Source organism: Pseudopipra pipra, chromosome 3 (genome assembly GCF_036250125.1).
Source record: "Pseudopipra pipra isolate bDixPip1 chromosome 3, bDixPip1.hap1, whole genome shotgun sequence".
NCBI classification, from domain to species: domain Eukaryota; kingdom Metazoa; phylum Chordata; class Aves; order Passeriformes; family Pipridae; genus Pseudopipra; species Pseudopipra pipra.
Genome location: NC_087551.1, coordinates 60,117,380 through 60,141,903, shown reverse-complemented (window position 1 = coordinate 60,141,903; position 24,524 = coordinate 60,117,380). Strand labels below are relative to the sequence as shown.

General features: G+C 40.6%; 1 long non-coding RNA gene across 4 annotated transcripts in view; it reads left to right on the top strand.

Moving 5' to 3' along the window:
- Positions 1-24,524, top strand: part of LOC135411643 (uncharacterized) — an 82,823-nt gene that overhangs the window by 36,423 nt on the left and 21,876 nt on the right. The window contains exons 3-6 of one of the 4 annotated variants that reach the window (XR_010429241.1): positions 7,090-7,334; positions 8,679-8,793; positions 16,074-16,637; positions 18,626-18,700. This is a non-coding gene — a long non-coding RNA (uncharacterized LOC135411643). Of the gene's footprint in view, positions 1-7,089; positions 8,794-16,073; positions 16,843-16,931; positions 17,254-18,625; positions 18,701-24,524 lie in introns of those variants that run through there. The other 3 variants (XR_010429242.1, XR_010429243.1, XR_010429244.1) reach the window with 3 other exon arrangements.

Here is a 24,524-nt window from a genome sequence, read left to right as displayed (position 1 = left end):
TGAGTTTGTACAGCTCCTAGCACAGCAAGGACTTGCTCTAAGATGATGATTTCAGGCAAATCATTCACAGTAGTGATTTTTTGTGCAAAAGCAGATCCATTTTGCAGTAGCGATGCCCTGTTCCCTCCTGGGAGGAAGCTGCAGGGTTGCTCTGTGCCCAGAGGGAATGACGGGGTGACCCTGTGCGAGGACCCTCACCTGGGTCTGAATCCCTCTTGCAGACATATCACAGAATCACAGAATATACTGAGCTGTAAGGGACTTACAAGGATCATCAAGTCCCACCATTAGCCCTGCAAAGGACCATCCCCAAGAGTTACACCATGTTGCTGAGAGTATCATCCAAATGCTTGAACTCTGTTGGGCTTGGGGCTGTGACCACTTCCCTGGAGAGCCTATTCCAGTACCCAACTACCCTCTGGGTGAAGAACCTTTTCCTATATCCAGTCTAAACCTCCCCTGACACAACTTCAGGCCATTCCCTTGGGTCCTGTCACTGAGAAGAGATACCACAGAGAAGAGATCAGTGTCTGCCCCTCCTCTTCCCCTTGTGAGGAAGTTGTAACTGCAATGAGGTCTCCCCTCAATGTCATCTTCTCCAGGCTGAACAGACCAAGTGACCTCAGCTGCTTCTCATACGGCTTCCTTTCAAGGCCCTTCACCATCTTCGTTACCCTCCTTTGAACACTAACAGCTTAATATGTTTCTTATATTGAGGTGACCAAAACTGCACACAATATTCCAGGTGAGGCTGCACCAGGTCAGAGCAGAGCGGGACAATCCCCTCCCTCGACCAGCTGGTGATGTTTTGCCTGATGCAACCCAGGACACGGTTGGGCCCCCCTGCTACCAGGGCACTGCTGACTCATATACTACGAAAGACACCTGGTCTGGGCAGTGAGAAGACTGGAGTTGCCAGTCTCATCAGTGGGGCTGAACCCTTTCCTCACAAGAAGCAAAGCTGCTTCATCGCAGGCACTGCTGGAGCGTGGGTGCTGGTCCCACTGCAGAGCCATGCCAGGCTGCAAGCACTGGCAGCTGGAGGCAGTCTGCTGGGGAAAGACTGTGCATCATGAGGCCTCAAGGCAAGTGTTCAAGCAAAGGTTAAAATAGCTGGACAGCTTGCCCACTAGAAAACAGGGGTTTTTTTCCGTAGTCTCTTCCCAGTCTTGGATATACTCTCTAGTTACTGGAGGGATTCAAAGCTGGCACAGGTACCCTCGTAAGTATTAGGCTGCCCCTGTGTGCTTGGCACCAAATTCAGACAGTTTTGAGAACAGTTCAGATCTTCTGGAGGGTGTTTTTTCATTTGTTTGTTTGTTTGTTTGTTTTGGATTGAGGTTTTCTTTTGTATTTCTTCCCATAAGAAAGCAGTTCTATTTTTAGGACTTGGCCCAAATTGTTGAACCCAGTGGTTTTACTGTTGTTTTTCCTCTCTTCAGTCAAAATGAAGTGATTCTAGCTGATCCGACAAGCAGTGCTGCTGTGTCTCTTAAAGTTACACTCGAGGAGGTTTTGTGATTGCACGACTGCGTATGTCTGCATGGAAAGTTTCTCTCAATTTCCTGGAATAAAAGGAGTCTTGGCTTCTTCCAAACCTATACTCCATGCTTGTAAATGTCTCTATTAAGACTGGTTTTGTGGAACATTGTGAAAGGAGGCTGGCCTAAAACATGATATGTTATTGAAATGAATTTTATATTTGAAGTTTGTCTCCCCAGTCTCTTCTGTTTTGTTTCTTGCTGCAGCTGTTTCATATAATGTTTATCTGCAGCCCGCATAGATACCAAAATACTCCATTTTTATCACTTGTGGAAAATCAGACAGCATAACAAACTAATGACCAGAGCAGTGGCTGAAGCAGTGATAAGTATCCCTATCACTTCCCTCTTTGGCTTCAGCACATATGTAGACCCTGCACACCCAAGTTAGCTTTTGGATGAAAGGGAATATTGCTTCCTCTGCATGGTACTCTGCTTCAACTAATTAACTTTTTCATCTATGCTGCTTCCAGGGCCCAGGGGATTAAGATTAATGTGAAAAGCTACCCCTTTTCTTCCTCTATGCATAGTGTTTAAGTTGACACTTGGTCTCACTTTGAGAGCATCTGTCCTGTTGCAAAGGATGCCTGAGCAGGCAAGAGGGCATGTGCCAATTACTGGCTGGTTTGGGAGCTTTCCAAATAAATAGGATTTCTCCCAGTTCTGAAGGACCAAAGTGAGTAGCAGTTAGCCACTTTCCATGGAACTGCAGATGTCAATCAGGACACTGTAGACTGTCCTGAGGTCAATTTCGCAAAGCATGGCTGGACACCTCTGCTTTGTGTTGTAATTTAGGCAGTTTTCCTACAGGCTGAGACATTGGTTTGAAGAAGGGAAGGCACCTTCCGATAACTCTCAGGACAACACATGGGCCCTTGAGGATAGCGTTAAAAACCTGTGCCTGTCCTTAGGGTTTCCCTGTTTGCTAGCTGGAGAGGCTCTCTGTTACTCTCAGCAGTATACAGAGAGGATTTCCTGTAGCCATCCCCTGCACAGTGCCTAGTAGGGGCTCAGCATCACCAGGCTGGGTGCTGACTTTCTAAACACATCTCTCCACTTCTGAATTGCTTTCCGGATATAGACTTTTGCTCTTACTAATGAATATAGACTTCAGACCTTCCTTCCAGGACTTAAAGGCATCCAAAAGATCCCAGGCTGTTTTTTTAAAGATTTGAGTGCTGTCATCAAAACCATAATGAATTGCCAAATAATTTTCAACAGTTTCAAAATTTAAGTCTAGCCTCAGGTCTTAAATCCTATGAAAGAAAGGCATTTGTGTCAAGTTTAGCATTTCCTGGGTCAGAAGTATCCCTGGTTCTTTTCTGCCTCTGGCTCTGGCTCCTAGAAATTGAGAAATGTATGAAGCTCAAAACTAGCTTTATTTTCCCTTGATTTTGCTTTTCTTATGGCATATTTTTTCCTTATATCAGCTTGAAATTAATAAACATTCAGGAAATATTTATTCTATTGTATCTGGCGGGGTTTTTTAACTGTAACTTTCCTGCCAGCACTCTAACAGTGCAATGTTCACCTAGCAAAGAGACTTAGATCACTATATGCTAAAAAGTACATTTTTTGAAGGAGTGGAGGCATTTGCTTCAGTTTCCTAGGCAAATTCTGACACACGTAGTTACATTCTGCCTGCTGCATTCCTCTGCCACTTCAATTGGATATGGTGTTCTTCCTCAGTTTGTTCCCTACACTTTTGCATAGCATTATCAACTACTGTTAAATATTTGCTGTCCACCATCCCAGCAGTGACTTCACTATAAAGGCAGTGATTAAAGTAAGCCACCAGATAGGTAAAAATTAACAGCATATTCTCATGGAATTTACCATCTAAAATACTTGTTAGGCCAAAACTTCCAGAGGAAAGTGTTTTTAACCATGACTGGGTAGTACAATAACGTATAACATAAATCAGCAACATAATACATGTGGTTGCTTTCAAATAAAGAATGTTTGATGGTGACTTTGGTACACCAATATAAGAGGATCACTGTGGACCACGTGTACTGGTACCTTCAAACTGTGACCACTGTTTTACAACAGAAGCTGACAAGTTACATTAATGGATGAATTAGAGTGTGTTTGCTGTAAGTAGAGGAAGAGAACTATCAGGACTATCCAACCCACAGGTAAAATCGGGAGATGGAGAGATGAGGGCTGCTCTCCTGGTATTCTCACGTAGGTATGAGCTGTTCAGGTACGAGTTGAAACAGCCCAGTACATGATCACTAGATAATTCCAGGGAACTTTTCCATTTCTCCCTGATAATCACAGCACTTCAGAGCTCCCTGACAGAAGTAAGTCTTTTTTCCTCACATTTCAGCACATTCATTCAGTAATGGCAGAATTGGACATGTGAAGCTAGTGTTTGAATACAAATTTTAGCTTTTCTTTAATTTCACCATGTTACAGAAGAAAATATCCCTTATTTTGCATGGTCCTTTTCCTGGCAACTCTCAGCCTTTAGCACATTTGGTGTAGTGAACCAAAACTACTGCTACTTGCTTCCCCTGAAATGATACTAATTTATTTGATTTCACCCACTGAGACTATTATACCCAGTATTATACCCTGTATGTTACTGAGAGGGACACCAGACCCAGTGATCATGTAGAAGTTCTTGGGTGAAGGCTAGGGCTGTGCTGCCTTCCAGGACCACCAGCAGGCTGGCTGCAAGGGTAAACCTGGGGAAAGCCACCCCCCAAAATCTGAAGTGAAAAAACTTGGAATCTTTGAGAAGGAGGAGAGTTTTTGTGGGAAGGGAAGGAAGGCAAGGCAAGGCAAGAATATTTTATTCTGGGTGCTGTAGTTATGGAGGAACTGCTGAATATGTCAAGAATTTACAGCTCAGATGCAGGAAATTCAGCTGAGTGAACCCATATGACCTGATATTTGTGCTGGAAGACTAAAATAATGAAGGATCTGACCTTATGCTGAGCGTTTCCTATAGTGGAGATTTCTTTGGTAGTTCTGAAATGCAGTGGTCTGTTGTCATTCAGTCGAGCAGTAATGGCACAACTGGGAAGCAGTGGAAAAGCTCACATTGCAGTGAGAACTGTAGCCTTTGATCTTGTCTTTATTCCCCTACCAGTCTTCAGGTTTGCTTAACAGCTGGTTTATTTTGATTGATATCTGATGCCATTATGCTCCCAGATTTATGTTTCATTGATGTAAATGGTTATTGTTTCTCCATGCCAGGAAAGAAACAGTGGCAGACATTGCCCTACACTTCCACAAGGCAGTCAGACAAGGGAGGGATGGAAGGGTGCCTTGAGGGTAGAGGAAGGGAGGGACTCCAAGTCTGAACCATCCACACTTTGAAAGGAAACAGAATTCTGACCATTTTTGACTAAAAAATTCGATTACCTCTAAATCTTAAAGGCAGCTAATTACCAACTCAGGTGGTGGGTGCTTACGGATACTCCAACCCTTCTGATAATTTTCTTTTCTTCTTTTTTGTTTTTCCTGAAGGAGATGGCAGAGCTTCTCAGTGCAGTAAGGACTTCAGAAACCAACTCAAGCAATGGTTTTTGAACAGAGAACTGTAGGACAGAATATTTTTCTGAAGTGCATATTCAGTTCAGAAATGTTTATGACGTTTTTTGCTTAATTTCTTCAATTTGCACATATATTCTGCTACTTTGAAGTGAGCAGAGCAAATATTCTACTTCTTGGAACATTTTTGTGTACTAACATGGTACAGGAAAAACAGAGAAAAAGTTCACGAATAAATATTTTTGCTTGTTTTCTTGAGATGCACCATAACTACACAGCAAACATTCCAAGCTTTTAAAACTTAGAAGCTTTCTGAGCTTTGTCTACATGTCCCCAGTTCTTTAGTATTCCTTGTAAGATGTTTGCACTAATGGAGTTCACAGCTGCATTGGTTCACATTTGCTTCATGTATCATATATCAAATATCTTTTCAATTTTTCTCACTTGTGGATTATAGAAAATGTCTGATAACTACTGTTGTCTCTTGCTTGACAAATACCTGGAAAGCGATACTATTTGTTTCATGAAGGAAGGTTGTTTTGATCAAGAAACCAAGGAGTAGCTCTCATTTTTTGTTGTTTTCGCATTTAGTACTGATGAAAAGAACATTCACTTTTTTGGCGACCAAAAGCGGTTTTTGTCTTTTTCAATGCTTATTTTTCCCTGGTGGACTTGCCCTGTTTTTGTTTGGTTGTATTTTTACATACACAGAGACAGAGGCTGGTAATCTTTTATAAGATTTGAAATCAGGAAATTTGAAACCAGGAGTAAGTTCTCTGTAAGTTTTTTTGTTTCCTTTTCAGAGGACACTTCTAACAATGAGGTCTTTAGACCTTCACCACACCCCTGAATGTCCCTAAGGCTGCAGAGTCCGTGGGCACTGTCCAGTGCAACAAACCAGAAGGTTCCTCTTTCTCTTAAGGTTGCAGCGGGAGTGGAAATATCAACAAAGATGTGTGCAGAAAGTAGTAGAATAGACAGTATTTCTACAGAAGAACATGATATAAATCAGTAAAGACCTCAGACCCTACAAGGTGACAGTGATGATGTGATCATTAGTGTGATTAGCAGAAAGAAACACAAAGCTGTCCCCCAGTTAAACCAGGAGAAGCCCAAAACTGTAGCACTTGCAGGCCAGCAGGCATAAAGCTTGTACCACAGCAGAAGGTGAGGATACCTGTTGTTGGCTGGCACTTGCAGGGTGCTGGGAACATCCATAGTAGCTGTCAGTGCCTGATGTCAGGACACATGAGGGGAAGTGAAGGCTGGAGAGTGAGGGGAGATGCCGAGGCAGGACCTTCAAGGGCAACTGGCCAACCCCTGCCTGGGAGAGGAGTCTCTACCTCATTCTTCACCTTCTGACAGTGCTCCAATATGGAGGAAAAGGAAAACAAAAATGTAGCTGCTTTACTAGCAAAGAATTGAGAACTGCTTGACTGGAGCTCAAGAGGGGAAAGAGAGAAGTGTCTTAAAAGGCGACATCGGAGAATATTTTTCCTGTCAGTATAGCATTTCTTCTTTTGAGAGAGAAAAGTCAAACCCACAGGTTTCACGAGCAAGGGAAAAGGCCACTCAGATTTCCTGGTCAGACTTGAGTATCCTGTTCTGCATGTCCTGTCTGCTTAGCTTCCAGCTGCCCTGCTGGGAGCCAGGAAGGGCAGAGCATGGCCAACTGGCCAGGTTTTTCCTGTGACAGCTGTCATTCTTTGTGCTTGCCTGGGGTGTGGCTGTTACTTATGCCTGCTGAAATGTTCTTCATATTTTTATAGAATCATAGAATAGTTTGGGTTGGAAGGGACCTTTAAAGTCATCTATTTCCAAACCCCTTGCCATAAGCAGGGATAACTTCAACTAGATCACATTGCTCAGTCCCATTCAACCTGACCCGAATGTTTCCAGGGATTGGGCATCCACCACCTCTCTGGGCAACCTGTTAGCTCCAGTGTTTCAACACCTTCATCATGAGTATTTCTTCCTCATACCATTACCCTTTGTCCTGTCACCACAGGCCCTACTAAAAAATCTGTCCCCATCTTTCTTGTAGGTCCCCTTTAGGTACTGGAAGGCCACAATGAAGGCCCTGGAGCATTCTCCTTTCCAGGCTGAACAACCCCAACTCTCTCAGCCTGTCTTCACAGGAGAGGTGCTCCAGCCCTCTGATCATCTTTTTGGCCCTTCTCTGGACTCCCTCCAGTGCCTTTCCTGTGCTAAGGACTCCAGAGCTGTATGCAGTACTCCAGGTGGGGTCTCACCAGAGAAGAGTAGAGGGACAGAATCACCACTCTTGAGGTGATTTTTTTGTAGCAATGAGCATTTGCCCTTTGTGCAAATAGGGGTAACACCAATAGCTTAGGCATTCTTCTGGCTTCAATGGGGCTCTGTAGGGATTTTGCCCATGGATATGGTCTACTACATGGTATCCTAAGAGCTGCCATTCCACTGACATCTACTGGGTACGTGTGAATATTTCAGAAGCAGCAGTCAATCTGTGCACACGTGGCTAACTGGTGCAGCTATATGGCCATCAGCTGAAGGTCTGTGACATTGACCTTGCATTAGGCTTAGATTTCAAGAGCTCATTTGACTGCCAGGTGTGATGGCATGTAGTGGCTGCAAGGCCAGCCCACTCTGCTCATGGGGAGGGATACATGGGAGGTGCCAGGCACCATTGCCACATGGATTTTCTCAAGGCGAGAGAAGTCTTCTCCTGGCCCAAAAAACCTGCCACAGAACTATACCCCAGTCTCATTGTACGAAGTTGTTCTTGTATAGGCAGATCAAGACCATAGCCTCCTTGTGTGTTGCTGTGGTCTGAGCTTTTCAGTTCACATGAGCCATTAGTTTCTTTCTGGCTCCCCTTTGACGGACATTTAGAGACATGTAGTGGCCCTTTTCCCAAGAGATTGTTCTCCTTCTAAATACACCTCACTAAAATCTAAAAATCCAGATGGGCCAAGGTTTTATTAGAAGTACTGACTATCAGATGAGATCTGAGAAAGTGGATTGACTTGATAATGGAATGAAAATCTTGTTTATTAAAAAAAAATCAGTTTACAAAATGGAGACTGGGGAACAGGGAGGGAGCGGAGAATTAAGTTTAGAACTTAATTCCTCCACACTCAACAGCCTCATTTACAGGAAGAATACAACAAATCTCTTATTTTTGCAGCACAAGGGCTTTATACAGGTAAACATGTTGAGAATGTTGCCTGTAGTGTTTGCCCAGCTAGACCATAAAGAATTTCTGTGAGCAGGGGGGATCTAGTGCCATTGCACAGCCCCATCAAGTTCTGCTTTCCTCCTTTCTCTATCTGCCCTGGTGCCAGGGAGGGAGACCGCTAGAGTCGTACTATTCCTCTGAAACCATCCAGCAGTTTTATTCTGAGTACAGACACAGTGGTCTTCCATTTTGCAGTTACAGAAACAAGAATATCCTGTTGAGCTTTCTCACTTTCCTCCCTTCCCCACTGCCACTGCTCGGTATGGCTGTAGGGAATATAAATGGAACAGGAAATTTGACCACGTCCAGGATCAATGTCATTAAAGACACATCTTGTTTTAAAATCTAATTTTATATAACTACTCTGTTATATAATATGCTTTTGTTTGTTGTCTTGATTTTTATCGAGGTAGTGTACATTCCCCTGGACCTTTTCATGAAGGAATGTTTATACCTGTGGGCAAGCACTAATGGCAGTGAAAGGCTTGCATTCATGGGAACAGCATTTAGCAATTCATGGTTGCCAAGGTAAGCAACAAAGGCATGCCCTCTGCCACTCCACTGCCTCTAAAAGAAACAGTCTCTAAGGTAACAGGCTAGAACCCCTTGAGGCCAAAAATCTTTAGCTTTTTAGACAGAAAAACACATTAAATAATACCAAGAAAAGCATTTTTTTTTGCCCAGGAATTTTTTCTTCACAACAGAGGAGGGGCTCAAAGTGTTCTATTTTTGGTTCTATGCAGGAATTTAATTCAGATGCTGCCCAGTGCTTTGTGCACTCAACACCCCTTTGACAGTTTGGTTTCAGGGGCACATAGAACTAATGAGCCAAGGCATGACTGCAGTTGAAGGCTGGCGCCTCCCAGGCCTCTGACTGTTGTTCAAGTGAATAGGCAATTTCCCTGATTAGCTTGGAATTTGCAGCATTATTGGATGGTTATTTGGCATGAGCCATTTTTTCAGGATCACAGTCAATTTGGGAGATGGAGTCACCTGAAGAAAAGGTCTGCAGAGGCAGCAGTTTCTAGATGCTGCTTGTGATGGGATGGGAGAATGAGCTTCTCTTTTTGACTTCCATCTCGCTCTGCAGCTGCTTGCCAATCTCTTTTACCTTACTGTAGCAAGAAGGGAGAAGTAGGTGAGTCATCGCATTTTCCCAGTGCAAGATTTTAACTGGGAGAATGAACGAATGGGAGAGGACTGTTTTTAAAACTGAAGTCTAACAAAACTGAAATGCAACAGACAGTTCACCTTTCTGCTAATATGATGCATCAGAGACCTATTGCATGCAGAAGACAACTTGTCCATTCAGGACATTCATATGACTCTAAGATCAGTACAATTTGCTGGATGTGGAGAAAAGCAAAAGAAGCATTTTTTTTTTTCTAAATGGTTCAAGTTATTACAGTTGCTTGACAATTATAAAGTGGCAATTCATGGACTGCAGTGGAGTAATACAGGACCTGCTGGATGTAATATGTCTTTTTACACCTAATGCAGTTCCTGCAGTTCCTAGAGTTGGAACAAAAGTCTTAGAGCTCTTCATAAGAGGAGAAATGCCTCCTAGAACCCTTTTGCAACTTGTTGCAGACTTGATGCTGATATTAATATGCTTTTACTCAGAACTGAGGCAGACTGATAATCAGACCTAGTCATACCTTCAGGTGTTCAACACATGCCTCACATTTCAGTGAGTCTGTTATGCGAGAGAAGTCCTGCTCTATTTGAGACACAGATCGACTGGTGCTAAATAAAGAAGCAGCAATTTGGTATTTGTTTATTACACATCTTGCTCTTTATTCACATCTCAGTGCACAAAAGGAATTAAATGTCACTTAAGGTAGGATGGAGACATGTTGCTGTCCAAGCAATCTGTGAGAAATGGCCTGTCTTCTGAGGCACAGTCTGCAGGCACCTGAGCAGCCAACACAAAACATTCCCACTCTGCCTCAGTTCTAGTGTTTTTGCTGGCTTATCTTGACATAATGACCTCTTTCTGCTGTTTTGTTAGCTAAGAAGCCTGTGCCTAGGTCCAGTGGGACTGCACGTTGCAAGCAATAGCTTAGTGTGCTAAGCACACATGCCCACAGCACTAAGTTGGGCAGTCATAGCCACTTCCAGCTGAAACATGACGAAGTTGTGAAATGAGTCTGGTCAGGAAAACAAAAGCACTGAATCTCTAAATTCTTGCATATTCTCAGGAACATCCCTATAGACTTGGCTGAAACATTTCAGAAATGTTCATCTTGAGGAAGATATGCCGTAGGCAAAAGTTCAATTTGGTACACTTTTGACTAAGTAAATAAGTTTTTGAAAGGTGATGTTTAAAACAACAGTAGTAATAGGGAGCAGTATTAGATTTATCTATGAACTAGCAAATATAGGAAATAAGAATTGATTTATAAAAAACAGCTTTTCAGAATGCTGGCTTCAGTTAACTTCCTTGAACTGAGTGTTGATATTTTTGTTGACTCCACAAAGTAGGTTAACATCAGAATTCCACTCTGTGTCTATAATTAGAACGTATTATTTTATGTCTAAGCTATCATTATTAGCTGAACAGTCTGAACTCTTTTTTTTCCCCAAAGAACCATTATAATGTTACTGTGAAAATGCAGAACTTCTGGAAAATTAAAAATAAAAACTGATTGCTCATACTTTGACAATGTGGTTTGTAAAGACTGTTATTCAACAGCTATAGAATACTTGCATTTCCATGTTAGAAAGATGAAAATATGTAACCGCCATTTGCTTGCCAGCTCTTAACTGCAGCTGGAAAATCTATTAGTTTCATCTGACTTAATTACCATCACATTTGTCTTTCTCTCCAATCTGTACTTTTTATCTGTACTTTTGCAGATCCTAATGCACAGTGTACACATGCATTTATATAGCATTTGTATTCCAAAATACACATAACCTGACATCTTATGGGCTGATCTAAAATTCAGCAAAGTCATTAGAAAGACTCCTAGCTAAGCATCATTCTATCCCCATGATGCTCTGAGCAGGACTTTTCCTCATAATGTATTCCCTAAAATTCAGTAGCTGCTCCCAGAGTAGGTACAGGGACTGCATTAATGAGATTTTATTTTCACATTCAGGTTTTATTCTACCATTTAGCAAAAAGGTGACTGATGATGAGATTTCAAGCAATCAGTGTATTATACAGCAGATGCATATTGAAGTTTTTAGAATATTCTTCCTATAACATTTAAAGTGAACTAGCAACCAAATATTTTTTGTCTCAAAATGTTGGCAACTTCACTTTAGTTTCAGACACATGTTGGAGAGCCCAGCCTCCTATTTAGACCTTATCTGAATAAGTCAAAATGTCTTGCTAATGCAAAATTGGAGAGGAAGTGATTTGAATATAAGAATTTTTTGACAGATTTCCCATATTTCTGATCCCAGTTGGCATTACCGCACCTTAGCTTTTGTTTTGTAATGTTGTCATTTATTTCCATGTCTATCCCAGATCTAAAAGCACAAAATTCAAAACATTTGTAAAAAAAGACCAATCTAACATTTCAGGAAGCAAGGCAAACTGGGCAGTACTGATGATAAGAATAGACAAAGACGTTTTATTTCAGTTCAACTACTTTGCCCATCTTCACCTTAGCATTCGCCAGGAAACCTCAAGATATTAAAATGCAGATCTGTTAGATGAATAAAGACAAATGTAGTGATGCCTAATGGTATATGTACTGGTGAAAGGAAAATAATTGTGAACTGTGTTATCAAGGTTAAATTAATTGTATTTACTAGAGAGTAGTAGAAGCTTATGAAGAAGGAGAGGAGCTCTTCTGTCAGAACAATGTATTTATGGCTACACAGAGTTCTGTCTTCTGAAATGTTTCTCTGAAAATGCTGGTATAGGCCATGGTTTTTGTCTCCTTCTGGCTTAAAAAAATTTAATGCATTTACAGGTAAAATATTGTTTTTCTTTCAGTCCCATGGCTCGTGTGTATGGTTGATAAGTAGAAGCTAGTAATCTTATCCCCGTGCACTGTTTGTGCACTTACCCAACCACAAATAACATACCTTGTTATAAATGATTGTCACCTTGTGGTGCTTTCCTGATATTTCGGCTTCTCCAGATCTCCCCATGGTTTCTACATTAATGTCTTACTGCAACTGGGGCTGGTTTAGAGGTGATGATACATGAGCCAGGAAGAACTCCACCTTATTTTCAAACCAAGAAACAACTCAGTGACCTGACAGCTAAAACCACCAGCATCCTTTTACATTTAAACTGAGGAAAAGTGATGGGAAGTCACTGACAAACAGTAAATGTGAATGACTTTTAAATGCCAACCTAGATTTAAATGGTGCTTTGGCAATATACAGAAAACTATTTATTTTGAGACTTAGGGGAACTTCTGCAGAGGTGGTGCAAATACAGTGAAAATTGTAATGTTTACATAATCTATAAATAAAACAGTATAGAAACCCAAATCCCACCTAGACTCACAAGTCAAAAAGGAGTAGGAATAAACAAGATAATTAATGCATGGATTGGCTGATTTTTTTTTTTGCCTTGATAAACAATGAAGTCATTGATGTAAAATGTATCTGCAAATATGTATAAACATGCAAAGTACAGAGAACATGAAAGTGTTTATCAAGTTCCTTTTCTCGAAATACTACTAACAGGAAGCAGTCAAAGGTTTTACAGAAAGAAATCAGTTTCTTGGATTTATAGGTAATGTTTTTTAAGAGTGAGTGAGGTCCTAGAAAGACACAAGAACACTCAGAGATATCTAGAGGTAAAATTAATTGTAAAGTACAGTCTTATTCAGACAGAAACAGAGCCTGATACTATGTGTGTGAAATTGTCCACATGTACATGTGTATTTTTGCATACTCACCCAAAACAAAAAAAAGTGACCTTATTATTATATGCAGTAGAAAGACAACTCTTGATAAATTTGGGTTGAAAAATATCAACCTCAAGTGTTTGAGGAGGCAGAGGGAATTACATGCTTTGGTTCTTAAAATTCCTCAGGATTATTTTTTTGACAGTTCAACCAAAATTAATGGAAATGCCTCTTGGTCCTTTGGATTCAAAGCAAAAATCACTTTCTTTTCCCCAGAATCTACTACCTATAAAAATGTTTCCATTTCTAATCTTCAAAATAAATTGCAACCAGTGAAGAGGTTATACAAAAAGTTTCGTTAGGCTTCTCTCCATAGACATAGGATTAACAAAAGTTTATTTTTCTTATAGACATCCTAGAGTCTTTATACTAATGATGTAAAACTAATTCTTTCTTTTTTGTGAAATACACTAGTGAGGGAATCAACAGGCATACAGGTATAGCAAGATTTGGAAAATGAAGATAATTTTAGTAGAGTTAAAAGGTTTGCTCTGGGGTTTGAGAAAGCTGAAGTGAATGACCTGGAATCATTAAAATTTGTTTACACTTTCCACAACGTTGGAAGAAAAGAATAAAATGTATTTTAAAAGTTACACATGATTCTCATTAAGTGCCTGCAGAACTCAGGCATTCCATTTCTTGCATGGTAAACTGTGTCTTCCTCTATACAGTATATATAAGACTGAAGATGACTTCCAGTCACTGAGAGCTGTGCAGAATGAGAACAGTCTTCTGTTTCCTACTGATATTATGTAGTCAACTTGAAGAAAGGCATACTGAGAAGGTTTTGGAAAGGTGTATTTTGTTTTTCAGTGGACCACTAGAGCTCAGGTTGGTTAGATAAGAGACATAAATCCTGTCTAATCTGTGAATCCTGGCACACAGCCTGCCACCTCCAGGATCTAAGTTTATACATGCAAGGGAATTGCTACATTTGCAGTCTTTCATAAAAATGGATGTAAAGACACTGTTTCTTAGGCTAATACCAATAGAATACAGAAGATGATGACAAAGTCTCTAATTAGCTTGGAGGTTTACAAAGTTTTCGCCAGGTTTTTTACATCCTTATCAGTAAGTTTTCTAATATCAGCAAGGAAAACTCATAACCACTGACTAAGGATTTTAGTTTCCTAGGCTTTATCAGCAAACATGCACTCTTGAGTATGTGTTTAGGCTTTACACCTTAGCTGGTGATAAGTGACTTCCAAAAGCCCTGTGTGACTGTCTGCTTCCACTTGCATTACAGTCAGGGAAAACTTACCTTCAGTTTTAATGTGCCTGTACAAGTTCCTTGTCCCAGATTTAAGGGATCTCCAGTAACCTCTTTCTGGACACTGTTTCTCCAAATAATTTTTTTCACAAACCTCCAGTGACTTCCTTATGAAATGTGTGCTTTGACAGAGATCAAGCAAATGTGGAAATTAATGGGACTGTTACTACTAACTTTGCTGAGAATAGAGGCAGACACTTGAGGTTTTGAAAGGGTCAGGCCAAAACTAGAGAGGCTCAGACAGCCAAAGGCCTGTCAGAACATTGATCCTGTGCTCTCAACTCCCTCTTACTGGTGCAGGTAGCTAGACTTGCTTGCACAATAGTGACCAACACTGGAATGACCCTACGAGGATTAAACAAAAACTAATGGAAGGAGATGTTTGTTACACCAAATTCTGATCAGCTTTTTTTTTTCCTTTTTTTTTGGAATATGGACAAAAAAGTTATGAAAAAAGCCCACTAGTTTTCATTTTTGCATTGCTAGGAGGGAATGGAACACATTCTGAACCATTGAACCTTTTGGAAGCTTTCAGAAATCATGCAGAACCCCTCAGCAGACAGGGATGTGCTCAGCTATCATTTGCATGAACACTTGTGGCTAATTAGGAAGAAGGGTTGAGAGGACTAGGGTTTAGTTAGAAATGCCAGAGACTGTGGATGTGTCCATACTGTAACCCAGGTATTCAGCCTGTTCTCAGGCTCTGGACCTCTATTCATTTTCTTCCATGGATACCAGAGTCCTGGGCTGCCCTTTGGAATAAATCTAGTCTTCCCTGAGATGAAATCCACTAATTATTTTGGGGACAATTTATTTCCGGAAAACACTAGTTCAGCTTGTTCAGTTCTATGCAGTTTTTCTATGTCTTTCTAGCAAATTAATGCTCTCGGGTACCCTCACACAGACTCATACCATGCTCCATGCTGTGCATTAATTTGACATCATGCTATGAAAACACTGCTGCAGCAGTCTGAGATGTTCTGAAAGGTCACAACATAAAATAATTATGTCTTAGGTCCTTGGGGGCTTCCTGTGGGCTCCAGAGGTGACAATAGGTGAGGTGCTCCACAGCATAGCCCTGAGCATTATGGATGCAAGCCACCCCATGCCATTTGGTGTAGGATCACTCCCAGGGCAGAAGTCTGTAGTAATGTGGCTGTAGTTGGTGCTAGAGAGATAAAATTGAGAGTTCCTAAAGTAGGGATGAAACAGGATTTTTTAAGGGTTCTCAGAAGAATGAGCAAGATCTAAGGAGAGAAAATACTTACAGTCTATTCAGACAATAAAAGGGATGATGGATGAAAAGCACATTAGTTGGATAAAGGAAGCTCATTCTACTTCTGCCAATTCTTCATTGTAATATGCCTCAACCAGGCCCCAAGTAGTGATTTGATCTACCATAATTCCTGCATTCAGTTACCAGCAAAATATATTTATTGCTGGTGGTTAGCAGTCAGCCTTTGAAATGGTGCACTAAGTGCCTCATTTTTATATTATTTATTCAGAAAAAGTAATAATTTAACTTTGTTTTGCAAGTATTCTGACAGACCAAGGAAGTCTCTCTTTATTTTGCTGTTCAGAGGTTGGGTGAGTCCCTTGCAGAACATTTGGCATCCAAACACTGAGAGTTAAATGCAGCATCTTTTCTCTTTGAGCAGGGTGATGTGCACTGACGACTCAGCCCTCCTTCCTTCCCATATCCCAAATCCCTGAAGAGAGGAGAGGCAGAACAGTTCCTCCAACGAGCATGAGACTTTGCTTCAGAATCACTGTAGCAAGGATTGTGCCGTTCTGGCAGAAATGAGGAACAATTTTTTTTTCTGTTCTTGAACCTTCTCTTCAGAAAAAGACATGGACTGGGGAGATGAAAGATCTCAAATTCTAGACCCACTGTGGCCGACAAACAGCAGAGCCTCCTCAGAGTGCCGCCATCTGGGATATGCCATCAACTCTAGGAAGCAACCACTCGCAGATCTATGGGAAAAGGTGCAACAAATGCAACAATCTTTTTCAAGTATTTCTGCTTCCCAGAGAGATTTGACAATCCTGCCTCAGCGCCAGCCAGGGTGTGATGGGCAGTCTGGCCAGGAATATTGGCAGAAATGTGGGCGATGCCAAGTGAAATCTCTTCAGTCCTGTGCTTGGCCTTCTACCAATCCGTGTGGAAGCGGTGCAGTGCGGCGGTCCGTGAGAGCTCATTGCAGCAGTGATTTCCTGTGGAGGTAATGGTGCTCGGCACCCTGTATCTCCCAGCCACCTAGTCTTGAAGGAACGGGGATTGGTTTGGGCTGACTTCTCAGGCTTTCTTAGCAATGGAGGTATAAGGAAGTGAAGGATCTGTTGCACATACAGAAGAAATTATATGTGTTTGTGCTAAACTTTAATCTGAGGCTATTAACATAAACCAAGTGACCTCTGTAGGAAGAGGTGTATGGATGCAAGCCACCCCATGGCATTTGGTGTAGGATCACTCCAAGGGCAGAAGTCTGTAGTAACCTCTTCCTCTGTAGGAAGAGGTCACTTCACCCCCAGGTCAGGCTTCTTCTTGGTGCATTCCCTCCACTTAATAGCTATGATTTTTTTTTTTTTAAATATTGAAATATTGAAATGCTGGGACAGCAAAAATCAAAAAAACGAAATACCTCAAAATATTCTAAAGGCTGTAGTAGCCTTAAAAATTTAAGTAGTAAACAAAAGTTGCCTGGCAGTTTTCTTTAGCTGTGATAGACATATATAGTTATCAACACAATGGCTTTTGCTAGCCATCGCTTTGCTTCCACAGCAAAGGTTGAAACAATAACCCTAAACTAATGAAAATAAAAAACAGTTCTACAAGCACTCCTTGGTTTTGTTTTAATTGTAGAAATTTTAATTTATGTGCACAGTTTTATTTTAAAATGTTCTTGTTCAGAAAGGTTTTTTTTCCAATTCCCTTACAGAGTTCATGCATAAATATGTGTATTAGGTACACCAAAGATCTGTGTACTGGTCTTATTTTTACTTTTTTTTTTTTTTTAAATTTTGTTTTGTTTTGTTTTACTTCTCTTAGTTTTATTTAGCTACTCATGATTCTACATACAAGTAGTTCCAAAGTGAGCAAAATTGCTGAGATGGGTATCTCTTGTCAAAAGTAAACGGAATTAAAACATGCATAACTTTATTCAATAATCATGGGACACTCTACACTGCCACAATTTTCCTTGTGCCCTCTTCCTCACCTTTCTTCAACATATACTGTGGCACATCCTGAAAGAGAAGTCTCCCACCACCGCTCCCTTGATATTGATATAAAGGCAGTTTCACATCCACCCAGATTCTTCCCTTTCCTCAGTAACCAAGAAAACACAACATCCATCTTTCCCTCTCTCTCCCTGTGTCTTTGGACTTCAAGCCAGGTAAGAGTATGAACTATAAATTGAAGTGAATTATACAGCTGGGTAAATAAAGTGGGACGAAAGGGAGAAAAAGGGAAATGTGTTTCCTATCACGGAGTTTAAAAAACAGACTTGGCACACAAGGGGAAGAAACACAACAGGAAACAAGTTTCTACATATAAATTAAACTTTTTCACCCTCAAACTTTTTAGATAGCCCAGGAGTAATAAGTACGTGTGTTTCTTGGACCGGCAAAGCAAGCATTCCAACATTAAATGGCTTCCTGTTCAACACGTTCAAAGCCAGAGACTGTTTTTGGGGGTTGGTTAGAAATATGTGTGAAGTATGCACTTTTAGTTCAGGCCAAATCAAATGTTTTTAATCCCCCCCGCCCTCCCCTCCCCCCCCCCCCCCCCCGCCAAAAAGAAAAAGAAAGTCAAGTCAAAAAATCAAAATATGACCAAAGTTTTCTTTTTCGCTGAGGAAGTCCAATGATTAGCCTTCAGTTAATCTGTAAATATTCTCACTTCCCAGTAAAGATACTTTAAAGGGAACTGGTCAATGTCATTCTGCATTGGCATTTGATGCTGTTGAACTGTAATGAGTAGATTCATACAAGAGCTCAAGAACTTGGTCCCATTCAAAGACATGAAAACAGGGAATATTTGAGCGTGCGAAGTGTGTTACAACATTTTCCCCATTAGTGTCAAACCTATAATTTACCAATTGTTGATCCGTTTTCTTCTACCACATGAACCTCAAATGTTATTTGGTACTACGTGTTCTTTGCCAATAGATCTTCAGGTTTTTGTTTGGGGTTTTGTTTTCTTTTTTAGGTTTACATGGCCAAAAGTCAAAGTAAGACACATGGGAAAAATTCATGGAGCACCATATGCCATGGATGTGCCAAGGTGAGGAATTTTTCTAGTTCCTCACTGAAGCCACAAGATAATTTTTGCAAAAAAAAAAAAAATCAGAAAAGTGCACCTTTTTTTTCCACTTCTTCTTTTTTTTTTTTCCAGCTAGTGGGCAATAGATGCATCTAACTAACCTAGACTTCAATTTTTCTCTTTCTATAATTTCACTAATTACTACTTCTAGTAACATATTTTCTCCCAACTCCAAGGAAACAGAAGCCTTTTAAGTGGTAGCCAACTATTTTTTTTCAGTATTTTTCTCATTCCAGTGTTTCTGAGCAAACTCAGGGTCTAAACACTGTTCTGTTTCAATATTTGAAGAATGCTATGTACTGAGCACAATCCTAGATGATACGTTGTTGTGAGACATCGGTCTTGTCTGTTGCTGTTATGCCACCTCGAATGAACCGAACTGCATACTTTTTTTGTTATTTCTACCTAATTTTTAGAAAAAAAGCAACCAAAAAAAACCACCCGCACCAAACCTCCTCCCCCCCCCATTGCCAGGCCCTTATAAACATTTACTTTGGGGTTTTGACTTGACGGAAATGCATCCTAGGCAGACTTCTGGGTCTCCAGTCTCACCCAAATTAGTAAAATTCAACCTGTGCTGATCTGCACTGGAATAAGCCAAGATTTTGTGTTGGACCAGCCCAACTCTTTTCAGAAGTACTGCTGAAGATGGAACTAACAAAGTTACTGGAAGTTAATGAATACTAGTTAGACTCCACTGATGACTGATCCCTGGACCTCCACGTATTTCAATATCGTGTCATACTTGATATCCAGAGCCTTTGCTGGAGGTGGGGGATGGGGGCGGGGTCGCAGCAGAAGAAATGACCAGAGAAGGAAAGGTTTCCCTTTTTGAACATCCAACTTTCCCAAGGAGAGTCATGAGAGTTCAGTTTCTAGTGCTTCTGTGGCAGATGCTCATTGAGGCACTTCTGCCACCTTCCTGGAGCACTTAAATTCAATTTCAATTCAACTCCATGTCCACATTATCTTCTACCCTTTAGATTCCTTCCTTCCTGCAGGCCCATCTGAAATAAAATCACAGTGTTTGTTTGCTATGTCTGAATGCTGTAACTTCCTCTCCACTGACCTTCACCATTAGTCCTTTGGATTTTCTGTTCTAGCTCCTTCACATCTAATATCGTATTTCTACATATCAGTTATTTTCTTGGTGTGTTAAATAATTCGTTAATAAACTAATATGTATTCTCAGGAAGGGGAATAGGTTTAGGTATGTCCCAGGGAAACATCAGGGTCCAAACTTTCTGTAGAGTCACGCTGGCAAAACTTCAGGCTCACAGCAATAATCACTATCAACAGGTTAAAACCCAAGGTCATATACTCTGGTATAATCAATCTTTTTCTTGTACCTTAGTTAGTTCTTCTAAAATTGACTTTTGAAACACATCCTCCCTTGCAACAAGGGAAAAGAGTGATCTGCAAAACACTGTGAAGATGCACATGTGTGAGTTATAAGTTACTCCTGGGTTCCCGTCACGCACACTTCTGAGGAAAGACAAAAATAGAGCATGATAAAAAGACCAAATGAAAGATAGAGAAGGAGAGAGAGAGAGATTAAAGGAGAAAAGAAAAAAAAAGAGAGAAAGAGAAGGAGAAAGAGAGAGAGAGAGAAAGAAAGAGAGAAAGAGAAGAAAGAAAGAAAGAGAGAAAGAGAAGAAAGAAAGAAAGAAAGAAAGAAAGAAAGAAAGAAAGAAAGAAAGAAAGAAAGAAAGAAAGAAAAAAAAAGAAAGAAAGAAACAGAAAGAAAGATGGTTGAGAACAGAGATCCAACTAAAAATGGAAATGAAAACCAATGCTAAAGAAAGATTTCAGGGAGAATTTGTGATACTTTAAATCCCTCTTTCTTTTGCCAGGTAGAGAAATCCTAATCCTGTTACATGATTCTAACATCTTTCCAACTGCTTTCAGTGAATCACTGCCATTACCAATATGGGCAGAAATTTACTTTATCAGCTTCCCAGACACTGAATACAGTGTTGGCAGAGCTGACAGTTATTAACTCAGTGAGTCAGATAGGGTGTTCTTTTTTTATCTCCAAATCTCACAGGAGCAGCTCCAGCCATGTTACCACTGCAGCTGCTGCCGAAACCTGGCCAGCCAGTGTGCTAAGGCTGGGACTGCTGATGATTGGTACTGCAAGACTTGCGTGGTAAGCTGTCATTTTAATGATACATAGTTGCAGGCATCATTATCTCAGTTAATAAGCTTTTTCAGTCTCTCAAAGCTCTGTCACTTAAGCTTTTTACCCGGGACATTATTTACTGTGGAAAATTTCACTTTTAATTATATTTTCTTTCTTGGTTCTAGCATACACCCCTTTCAGATACAACTGCTTAAAGAAAGTGTTATTTGTTTTGTGGAAGCAAAGTCCATACGTCTGCTCTTTACATAATGGGAATATGTATTGTTCCTTGGCAGGAAAGACTGGGTTTTTTTCCTGTATCTCTCCTAAAGAAAGAGCTAGGACTGAAGGTGATCATGATAGAAGAGAGCAAGGAAGACACTCTGCACTCCATAGAAAGACGGTCATGAAAGCAATCTGAAGATGCTCTAAAGCAGTCCTGTGGGCTGTGGAGTCATTATATAATTGACTTCTGCCAAATGAAACCAGTGGACGAAGTGGCAGCCAGAGTCTCAAGTTGCTCTTCAAGAGACATCAGACTTTGTTTTCTCTGATTTTTCCATTCTTTTCTGCTTTCAGTGTTCAATCCTCTGAATAATTTAAGAAGTCCAAATTTCAAAACCAGGTACTCGCTGAGAAAGTAAGGCTATGCTGATCTGTAGTTAGAAACTGCAGCCATTTCTTCCAGATGAATGCACCACTCTGTGCTTGTCTTGTCCTTGTACTTTTTGTCAGCCACAGTTGGCCACAGGGCAAAGAAGAATGGTAAGGAGGTGGGTATATCGACCTCTCCTTATGAACAAACCTACCCATCAAGTCCACTCTATCTCTGAAGCAATCTCCTTTGGGCAACCCCAAAATATCAAACCTACAGGACTTAATCTGTTTGAGAGTTTAGCAGAAGGGACTTTTGGTCTTTTTTTCAACAGCACTTAGGTTCATTCATCTGTATCATTTCAATGAAGTTACACTTCAGGGATATTGAGGACCAAAGGCTAGATTCATTAAGTGGTGTGGACAGTCTTGTTTACATAGCAATTGCTTTTTCAGCACAGTCACAACCATATTGACTTATCAAATTTCTGCTGAACAGCTAGGTGGGTATCAATGCACTTCAGGGAGATCTGGGGTGCTCTCCCATACTGCCTTAATAGTTTCCAGCTATTTCTGGCTTATGAAAATCCCAGGGTCTTTTGCAGCTCACCAGATGAAAGGCTGCAAGTCCTAACAGTGTGACTTCAGGTTTCCGTGAGTGCTATGCTGCAAGAACAGCCAACAGATAAGTCAACAATGCACTAACAGGAAACAAATTGCAAGTTTCTACAGGAATTTCTTTCCTAGTCTGCGTAAATTAACTGATGTGCTAGCTTGAGGTTAAAGAGAACTTGCCTGACTGTTATCCAGTGGTAGATGTTAGGGTTCTGAGTGCATCGACTGCCCTGCTCCATCTGCACTTTGCAGTGATTACCTGCAGTGCTCCTCTTCCCCTTAGGGTATCCCTCTGGCATGATAAGTGCCTTGATGGGAGATTGAACCACATTCAAGTGCAAGGCCTACCTAAGTGATTGATTATAAGTGATGTTTAGTGTTTATTAGCAGTCGAACCTTTTCAGGATCCATACTAAATGTAAAACAGCAACTCTTCCTTTCTCCCTTGTTCTCAGTCAGTATGTACACACACATGTGCCCACATACACACACAAAAGAGCTCAAATTAATTTCAAGAATGCCCAGATGTCATTGAATGTGCTGGAAAGTGGCATCAATGTAAGGCTGATACCATAAATGTTACTATGTTTGAATGCTGTCATCACTAGAGAAACGCTCTCACCTGGTACTTTAGGAATGGGAACTGAGCCATTTTAGCCAGCTTGTTATCCAGACACCTTATATTCATTGCAGACAAATTCATCAGCATCTTATAAAAAACAAGGACTGGAGATTTGCCATATAACTTAGTGGTACTTAAGAGTCCATGACAATGCTTCTAAATGATACAGAGCAGTTCTGTCAAAAGGCATTGAGAGTGGAAAGATGCAATCCGAAGAAAGCAGGAGGGAAAGAACCCCCAGAATCTGACCCTTTGGTTATGCTGGGGGTCCTTTCTGCTTTCTTACCGTGTATTCAAAAAGTGGATGATGTGATATGTTTTACAAAGAGATAAAAATACACTCACAAGAATTGGGAACATCTTGTACACAGATATGAGTCAATACTTGGCAGGTGGCTAACTGGAGTCAGATTTCCCAGACAATAATTTTCAAACTAAGAATTAAAGAGGCAAGAGAAGAAGAACTTATTCCCATCAGCTGAGAGTATGAGTTCTGAAGTGAAATTATCTTTTCTTTCCACATAGTTGATTCTACATCACTTTAGCTGCCTGCATAAAACATCCAGGAATGATATGATGAATTTTGCAAGGGCATAATTTTCTAAATGAACTAATTGTTTCTCTCCTCCAAGCTGCTCAGCCAGTCCTGATCTAAAAACTGTACAGACATGTGAACAATATAGCATTGTGTTCAAATATGTCCTGTAAAAATGTCACTATCAGTTGGAGAATGGTATGTGGTACACCATTTGTTTTATTGTTATTGTGGATCAGAAAAACATTTACATAGCAAGACATCAAATGCACCTCGAGGACTATGAATTCAGGCACGACTGCTACTTCTGTGACAATTCAGCTTCCTCTTAGTCTTGCAGGACCATGACTTAAGCTTACAGTGTTTTTAGCATAAACAGACGTGTGGCCAGAGGGTTATTAATCTCTACATTGTAATTTGACTTTTAATTGCTGCTCATTTCAAATTTTGATTATTCTCTGATATTCAGTGTTTTTTATAGATGTTTGAAAACTGTCTTTTCAAAAACAGTACATGAAAAAATGTTTGCCTTTGGTAGAAAATTTGCCTGTCCATCTGCCTGTCTATGTACCTGTCTATTTATCTACTATTCTTCATATTGCTAGTAAAATGCCAGTATTCAGAACAAATTAATTTGGGGTACAAAAGTATACTTGAAACTTTGTGTTCAAGTTTTCTGATGAAAAGGCACACTCCTATGTCGACCTCTGGCTCCTGTAATGAACCAGATCTCCTCTCCAAGTAAGGAGGCTGTGTTGTGCCCTGGAAAATGTGGTTGAATCAGAGAACTCTGCCTAAGGAGGGAATTAAGAGTGCAAAGCCCACCAGCTATAGCATGTTGGTATTATGTTACCATTTCTGTTTCCAGTGAAGTGTGAACTATTTTAGTATTGAATATTTTTTTGTTAATTTGTTACTGAATTTTCTGTGGAAGGTCTTTGCTTTCCTCTTCAGCCCCACTTCTCAAGGCAGCTCTAGGTGTTTTCTCTGTTTGTTTAACGCAGGATAGAGGTAGGCCATGGAAAAACGTCAGCCGCATAGGGTTGGATCTTCTAAGAAACTGCATCTGGGACAGTGTGAGCCACAGGAACAGTATTAGGCTGTACCCCTTTACAGGATTTTTTAAGCTTCAAGATGCAGTTTGTCCAGGATGTTATCATTTTTTTGCTTTAATGATGTCCACTGAAGCAGTCCACCGAAAGCTGAGTGGGAAGGAACCACATGTCCACGAGAGCCAGATACCAGTGGGATGTAATACTTTCCAAGTCAGAGAAGTGCCTTACCTTGAGATGTGTCA